Source organism: Phacochoerus africanus, chromosome 1 (genome assembly GCF_016906955.1).
Source record: "Phacochoerus africanus isolate WHEZ1 chromosome 1, ROS_Pafr_v1, whole genome shotgun sequence".
NCBI classification, from domain to species: domain Eukaryota; kingdom Metazoa; phylum Chordata; class Mammalia; order Artiodactyla; family Suidae; genus Phacochoerus; species Phacochoerus africanus.
Window position 1 is genome coordinate 74,576,902 of NC_062544.1, and position 8,210 is coordinate 74,585,111.

An 8,210-nucleotide genomic window follows, 5' to 3' on the forward strand; every position below is an offset into this window, starting at 1 on the left:
TAACACAGACTCACCATGGGGCCCTGAGTCATCTAACATATCTGTAACTGTTTCTTTCATCTATAAAATTAAGATAAAGCACCTACCTCCTAATATGTTATAAGGATTCAATGTCTATGACTGGTGTTGGCAATCTACCACCTGTGGGCCAGTCTGGCCTGCCACCTGTTTTTATGGAATACCAGCAAATTTATATTTTTAAATAGTTCCAAAAAAAAAAAAAGAGAATGTTTCAGGAGTTCCTGTTGTAGCTCAGCAGAAATGAATCCAACTAGGAACCATGAGGTTGCAGGTTCAGTCAGTCTCTGGACTCGCTTAGTAGGTTGAGGATCTGGCATTGCCATGAGCTGCGGTGTGGGTCGCAAACGTGACTCAGATCTGATGTTGCTGTTGCTATGGTGTAGGCTGACAGCTGGAGCTCTGATGAGACCCCTGGCCTGGGAACCTCCATATGCCAAGAGTGAGGCCCTGAAAAAAAAGCAAAAAAAAAAAAAGAATATTTCATGACATAGGAAAAATATATGAAATTCAAAATTCAGCATCCATAAATAATGTTTTATTAGAAAAGGGCCACGCTCATTTATGTACTGTCTGTGCCTGCTTTTATGCTGAAACAGAAAAGTTGAAAAATTGTGATGAGACCATTGGCTTACAAAATCTAGAATATTTACTGTCTCTTCTTTTATAGAAAAGTTTGCCAATCCTTGATCTACTACATAGAAATCAATGAATTACACAGTTTGCATTACATGACATCCTCATGGTTCTACAATTAAGTAGTATTAAGAGTCTTTCAGAAGGACAGAGTCAAATAAATTGTGCAGAGTCACATAACTACTATGAAAATCAGTTTGACCCCAAAGACTATTATTCCCTTTCTAATATGTCACATGGAGTTCCCGTTGTGGCTCAGTGGTTAACAAATCTGACTGGGAACCTTGAGGTTGTGGGTTCGATCCCTGGCCTCGCTCAGTGGGTTAAGGATTTGGCATTGCTAGGAGCTGAGGTGTAGGTCACAGGCATGGCTCAAATCCCGTGTTGCTATGGCTATGGCGTAGGCCGGCCCTACAGCTCTGATTAGACCCTTAGCCTGGGAACTTCCATATGCCGTAGGTGTAGCCCTAGAAAAGACAAAAAAAAAAAAAGACTAATATGTCACATTACCTAGTATTTTTTGTTTTTTAAAAAATACATTAAGAATACTCATAATAGTTTAACAGAACTTCAATAACTTTTTTGTTGTTATTTTTGTTGTTGTCTGTTTGCTATTTCTTTGGGCCACTCCCGAGGCATATGGAGGTTCCCAGGCTAGGGGTCAAATCGGAGCTGTAGCCCCTGGCCTTCGCCAGAGCCACAGCAACGCGGGATCCGAGCTGCATCTGCAAACTACACCACAGCTCATGGCAACGCTGGATCGTTAACCCACTGAGAAAGGGCAGGGACCGAACCTGCAACCTCATGGTTCCTAGTCGGATTCATTAACCACTGCGCCACGACGGGAACTCCTCAATAACTATTAAAGACTGATTTTTAGAATAAACTTTTTTCAAAGAATCCACAAACCAGCTATTTTAAATGCTGCAATAACCAGATTCTGCTATAAATCTCAATCCCTTATTAATTTAAGAAAATCTGCATATCTAGATATTTAAAAACTAAGAGGTAGTAAAATGTTTTAAAAGTTGTTTATTAAAAATCATAAAGGTCTACTTAACATTTCTGTGACATAGAATCCATAGAAGTTGTACACCATTTAGTAAATGTATGTTTTCTACTCTTTTTTTTTTTTTTGCTTTTTAAGGCTGCACCCAAGGCATATGGAGGTTCCCAGGCTAGGGGTCCAATTGGAGCTACAGCTGCTGGACTACACCATAGCTACAGCAATACAGGATCCAAGCCGCGTCTGTGACCTACACCACAGCTCATGGCAACACCGGATCCCTAACCTGCTGAGTGAGGCCAGGGATTGAACCTGCATTCTCATGTATCCTAGTCAGGTTTGTGAACTGCTGAGCCAAGAAGGGCACTCTGTGCAGTCAGATTCTTAACCCACTGTGCCACAGCAGGAACTCCTGTTTTCTGTTGTATATTACCCCCCAAAAGTTAACTTCAACTAACCCAATTGCTTTTATACTTTTCTCTTTAAAACTCAAGTTGCCACTGCAATATAGGAATTAAGAAAATAGTATGAATTGACTTGAAAGCGACCTTATTACCTTTTATCTGAAATTGTGTAATTATCAAAGATCACTATTCCAGTGTCATCCAAACTGAAAAAGAACATCATTGTAGGTACTATCAGTGTGCACAGGAACTTCAGTATTAGCAATTAAGTGAATTATTTTAAGGGCTATATCACAGTATCCAGAAGGAATTCCAATCTCCAAAATTTCCAAATCTAAAATTTTTTTTCACAGGCAGATTCAGTTTAAATTCTTTGGAAGAGTGATTAATTTGGTACTAAGCATTCTTGATAGTATTGTCAGTAGAGGTTAAACACATTAACATAACACTGTAGATATGCGTGGAGAAATTTAACTCAAAGGTCTCCTGCAGTGGGCTTGCAATTACCAAGGACCTACTGGCCATAGCCCTCTCCTTTCCGAAATTTCTCCATTCAGTTCTAGGTACTGCTGCTGGATCCATTCCAGAACCAGTTCTGTTTCTGCTGCATAAAACCCAAAACACTTTCGGAGTCCCTACTGTTTACCAACTGAAAAAATGAATAGGAAACTCTGGAATTCAACTTTTTACTCAGGGATACCTTAATACTGCCTAGTCCTCTCTTCCCTTCTTTAGCTGCATCTTTTGCTTCACACACACTAGACTGATACTCTTCCTAAATATGTTCCTTATTTTCCTCCGTCCACAGTATCTCTTCCACATGCCCTAGCCCCCCTTTCCCCTTGTAGATGAGGTCTTTGTTGTTCCCCCTCCTTCAGGACCCATCTGAAATGTTACCTCTTTAATGAAAACATTTCTTATCTCCCTAATTGATGACATTTTTATGCTCTAAATACCTACTGCCCCTTTCTTTGTATTTCGTTATACTAGACCCCATCTCTATTCTATTAGTTAATTGTGTATCTCTTACCATCCTTAACAAGACAGAAGAACCTCTTTGAAGACAGGGGTGTTTTTGGAGTCCCCATTGTGGTGTAGTGGAAACAAATCTGACTAGGAATCATAAGGTTGCAGGCTCGATCCCTGGCCTTGCTCAGTGGGTTAAGGATCCGGCATTGCCATGAGCTGTGGTGTGGGTTTCAGCTGAGGCTCAGATCTGGCATTGCTGTGGCTCTGGCATAGGCCAGCAGCAACAGCTCCAATTAAGACTCCTAGCCTGGGAACCTCCATATGCCGCGGGTGCGGCTCTAAAAAGACAAAAAAATAAAATAAAGACAGGGGTGTTTTCATTTAGAGCCATTAGGATATTATATAAGGTGGTATTGTGATTTATAATAAAATATAGATAATTGATCCTTGTCCCATTCCTGGCACAGAGCCCCCCAAACCCTTGGAAGATCTTAAGTGATGAGTGTGACAAAGGTATCTTTTCTTATGTTGGTGAGGTGACTTTTGGAAAGCCTGGAGGTAGCCTAGCTGAGAGGGTGTCACAACCAAAACTCCAGGGGGACAAAAGCTCCTGTCTGGCACCTTCCTGACCTCACCCTATGTATCTCTTCATCTGGCTGTTCATTTACTTCGTTTAACATCTTTTGCAATAAACTGGTAATCTAGTAAGTAAAAACGTTCCCAGATTTCTGCAAGCTGCTCTAGGGATCAAACCTGGGTGGTGGTGGGGATACATGGGAACCTCTGATTTATAGCCAGGCTGTGAGAAGCACAGGTAACAACCTGGTCTGGGCTTGGCTTCTGAAGTGGGGCCAGTCTTGTAGGACTGAGCACTTAATCTATGGGATCTGACATCATCTCCAGGGTGGATAGTGTCAAGATGCATTGAACTGGAAGCTGGTGTTGGAGAATTGTTTGGTAGTCTAGAAATAACACATATTCCTGGAGACAGATAGCATGGGGAGAGGCTATAGGAGATATTAAAAACCAGACAAAGTAATATAAACTTAATATGAGGTGGAGGGTCCCATCCCTGGCCTCGCTCCATGGGTGAAGAATCTGGTGTTACCAAAAGCGGTGGGTGTGGGTTGCAGATGTGGCTTGGATCCCATGTGGCTGTGGCTGTGGTGTAGGCCTGCAGCTGCGGCTCCAATTCGACTCCTAGCCTGGGAACTTCCATATGCCGCAGGTGCAGCTGTAAAATAAACAAACAAATGAACTTCATATGGGCAATAGATAACCATTCTCACACAGCATAAATGACCCAAGAAGAAAAATGGCTGAGGAAAATTAATGTGGTCATCCTGTGTGCTGTCAGATAGATGAAGAGGGAAGAAAAGGCTGTCAAGGAGACTGCAGAGAATCACAGTCCATGGGAAACTTCACATGGTGGAGAAAACAAGGTCTCCTGGAAGGAAAAGTAAAGAAACTGTGGAGAGTTCAGAGATGCTGCAGTGGGTCATGGAAATGGATGGGAGGAGGCAGGGAGGAAATAATGACCAGAAGAGTGAACAGATACTTGAAGAACCATATGTGAATGACAATGGGAAAGAGAAAACCAAAAGTTCTTTTCTTAATCTACCTATTCTCTGATTTAATTTTAGAGAAGCTTAAAAATATATGTTGTTTTGCTTATCCTTGCTGAACTAATATTAATTACATTTTTTAAGATGGGTACCTGTCCAGAGGACTCAGCTATATTAAAAGATTTTAAGGAGTTCCCTGGTGGCTCAGTGGGTTAAGGATCTCCTATTGTCACTGCTGTGGCTCTGGTTACTGCTGTGATGTGGGTTCAGTCCCTGGCCCAGGAAATTCTGCATGCCATAGGCACAGTGAAAAAAAGAAAAAGATTTTGATAATCTAAAAATCCAAGTTTTCTGGAATAAAAATCATCACTAGACTTAACTTGCTATGCAAAAGATTTAACAAATACTGAACAACCTATGTGTTAGCGCTATTCTAGCTTTGGAAAGGAGTCCCTGTTCCCATGGAGCTTGTAGTCTGGTCCTGGATGACTAACCTATAATGTGACTGACAATCCTGGTTTGCAAAAGATGGAGGAGTTTGTTGGGATGCAAGGACTTTCAGTGCTAAAACTGGAAAACCAGAGACAAACATGGCCAATTTCCCCAATGGTCCCCAAAAAATCCCATTCGTGCCCTTCTGTAGGTCCCTCCCATACTAATCAGGGCTGACTTTCTTCTTTTTTTTTCCCTCTTTGGCCGCACCCTCAGCATGCAGAAGTTCCTGAGCCAGGGATGGAACCTGCACCACAGCAGAAACCTGAGCTGCAGCAGTGACAACACTGGATCTTTAACCTGCTGAACTACTCGGGAACTCCAGGGCCGACCTTCCTAAGTAACATCTTACTTTGGAAATGACCATGTGTGACTTCCAAAGTCACAAAAGACACATGGCTTGCAATTTGCTCTCATTGGGGAAACCTGTAACCATGTTATGAGGACACTCAAGCAATTCTGTGGAGATCCACTCAGGGAGGAACTGAAGACTTGCTATCAGTGTGTAAGTGAGCCTTTTCCAAGGGGATCCTTTGGCCACAGTCAAACCTTTTAGCTGCTGTCAAATCTTCACAGGATTAGCCATGTCCCCCTACAACTTTGTGAGCCTCTGAGCTACTTCAATTCCCAACTACAGAAACTGAAATAACTAGTTTGTGGTTGTTCTGCTAAATGTTTGGGTGTGATATAGCCCAAGAGAAAATAAATGCAATGCTACAGAGAAAAGGTATGCTTAGGAAAGACTTAGGAGTTGCATGTAGGCCCTACTGTGGCAAATGGGTCTGGATAGGCTTCTCCTATAAAGGCATTTGGGCAGAAACCTTAAAAAGGAGCAGGACAGGAGTTCCTGTTGTGGCTCAGCAATTAACGAACCTGACTAGCATCCATGAGGACTCAGATTTGATCCTTGGCCTTGCTCAGTGGCTGAAGGATCTGGCATTGCCGTGAGCTGTGGTGTACGCTGGTGCAGATCCCGCATTTCGGTGGCTGTGGTGTAGGCCGGCGGCTATAGCTCTGATTTGACCCCTAGCCTGGGAACCTCCATATGCCACCGGTGCAGCCCTAAAAAGACCACAAAAAAAAAAAATAATAATAAAAAAATAAAACAAAACAAAACAAACAAAACAAAACAAAACCTAGGAGGCTAGCAAAAGGACATTCCAAGAACAAGAATAAAGGATTTCTAAAATTGAGTTCCAACAAGATGTTTGTTTAGTCTTGTTAGAGCAACATCAAGAAGTGTCAGTGTGATTGAAGTGAGGTTAACAGAGTGGGGCAGAGGGTGTAGCAGGAGATCAGAGGTAGGGGTTAGGGGTGTCGGCAGACTTTATGGGGCCTTCTAGAAGGGTAGTCCTCTTAGTTCCTTCAGACTGCTCTAACAGCGTAAACAACAACCTTCTTTCTCACAGTTTTGTAGGCCTGAAGTCCAAGATCAGGGTGCTGTCTTTTTTCTTCTTCTATTTAGTGCTGCACATGCAGCATATGGAAGTTCCCAGGCTAGGGACTGAATTGGAGCTGCAGCCACTGGCCTATGCCACAGCCACAGCAATGAGGGATCTGAGCTTCGTCTGCAACCTACACTGCAGCTCATGGCAACTCTGGATCCTTAACCCACTGAGGGGGGCCAGGGATCAAACCCAAATCCTCATGGACACTAGTCGGGTTTGTAACCTGCTGAGCCACAATGGGAACTCCCCAGGGTACCATCTTGGTCTGGGGAGGGCCCTCTTCCTGGTCTCAGATTTCTTATTCTATCCTTTCCTGGATCCCTTTTAAAAGAATGCTAATCTCAGCCTGAGGAATCTGACCGCATAACCTAATGCCTCCCAAAGGGCCTGTCTTAAGCAATATCATCTTGGGCATTAACTTTTCAATACATGAATTGTGGGGCAACACAAACATTCAGGAAGGTGTTTGAATTTTTTTCTGAGTCAGAGGGAGTACTGAAGATTTTGAACAAAAACAATGCTACTTGACCTGCATTTAAAAAAAAGTCTTTTCTTTGGTGCTCTGGGCCCCTTGGATTCTAACCATGCAAACATTCAGTTCTGAAACAGGCTGACTGGTTCAGCTAGGCAGTGCAGAGGAGTGTAAGAATCCCCTAAACCTTTAATACTCAGGCTTCCTCTAGAATCGGGCTGGTACATATTTAAATGGCATAGTTAACTTAGCACATGAACTGAGGCTAGTTTGAACTGAGGTGTGGAGTTAATTGTGAAATACACTGGAATCCCAAGGTTTAGTACCAACAATCCATACATAAAATACCTCCATAAATCCATTGTCTTGATTACACGTTGAAATGATAGTGTTTCGAATACACTGGGTTAAACAAAGTATGGCCATCTTAACTCTCGCTATGTTTTTTTGTTTTTTTTTTTTAATGTCTGCACTGTTAGATTTAGATGACCTAGGTGGCTGGGATTCTATTTCTACCGGGCAGCGTCTGGGCTGGGCCCTGTGCTCCTAGATGCAAACTCTTCATCCAGGAGCTCTCCCTGCGCCATACGTTGCACGAGCCACCTCAGAAAAACCCTGGCTCCATCCTGGACTCAGTGGCTTCCCTGTGAATTCCCTGAGCCTCCGACCTGAGCCTCTGGCTTCCCGGGACTCCAGCCCGCGAGGTGAGGGTCAGACGGTCCGACCTGCGAGCTAACTAACCAGCTGCCCTGTCTTCCCTGACACCCACTGCCCGGGTTGCAGGGGCGCAGGATGCACCGACCCTAGGCTGCTCGCCCGGATCACAACTCCTCCTAGCGGCCCAAATCCCCTTCCCGCGGGGTGGTCGCCTTTCCACCATCAAGTCTCACTGCAGAACTACCAAGGCCAGTACTCCCAGCAGTACAGGGCCCAACCATCAACACCCACCACCCACCGCGAGGCAACACCCACCTCGGTCCACTCAGTGAACACCTGCTTCAAGTCAATCCAATCAACGCCCAACTCACCCTGATCCAACCCCCACCCGCCACACCTCACGCAGATCTAAACAACCACCACCTCAGGACTATCCAATCACCACCCACTTCCCACGCCAATCCAATCAACACGCAGCTCAGGCCGACTGGGCGGGGCAGGATTAGTCTGCAGCTTCCCTCGCCAAGGCTGGGACTCCCCGGG

General features: G+C 44.1%; 1 long non-coding RNA gene across 1 annotated transcript in view; it reads right to left on the bottom strand.

The window, feature by feature from the left end:
* Positions 1-8,065, bottom strand: part of LOC125120090 (uncharacterized) — a 39,692-nt gene extending 31,627 nt beyond the window's left edge. The window contains exon 1 of the long non-coding RNA XR_007133243.1: positions 7,983-8,065. This is a non-coding gene — a long non-coding RNA (uncharacterized LOC125120090). The remainder of the gene's footprint in view (positions 1-7,982) is intronic.
* Between the last annotated feature and the right edge of the window lie 145 nt (positions 8,066-8,210).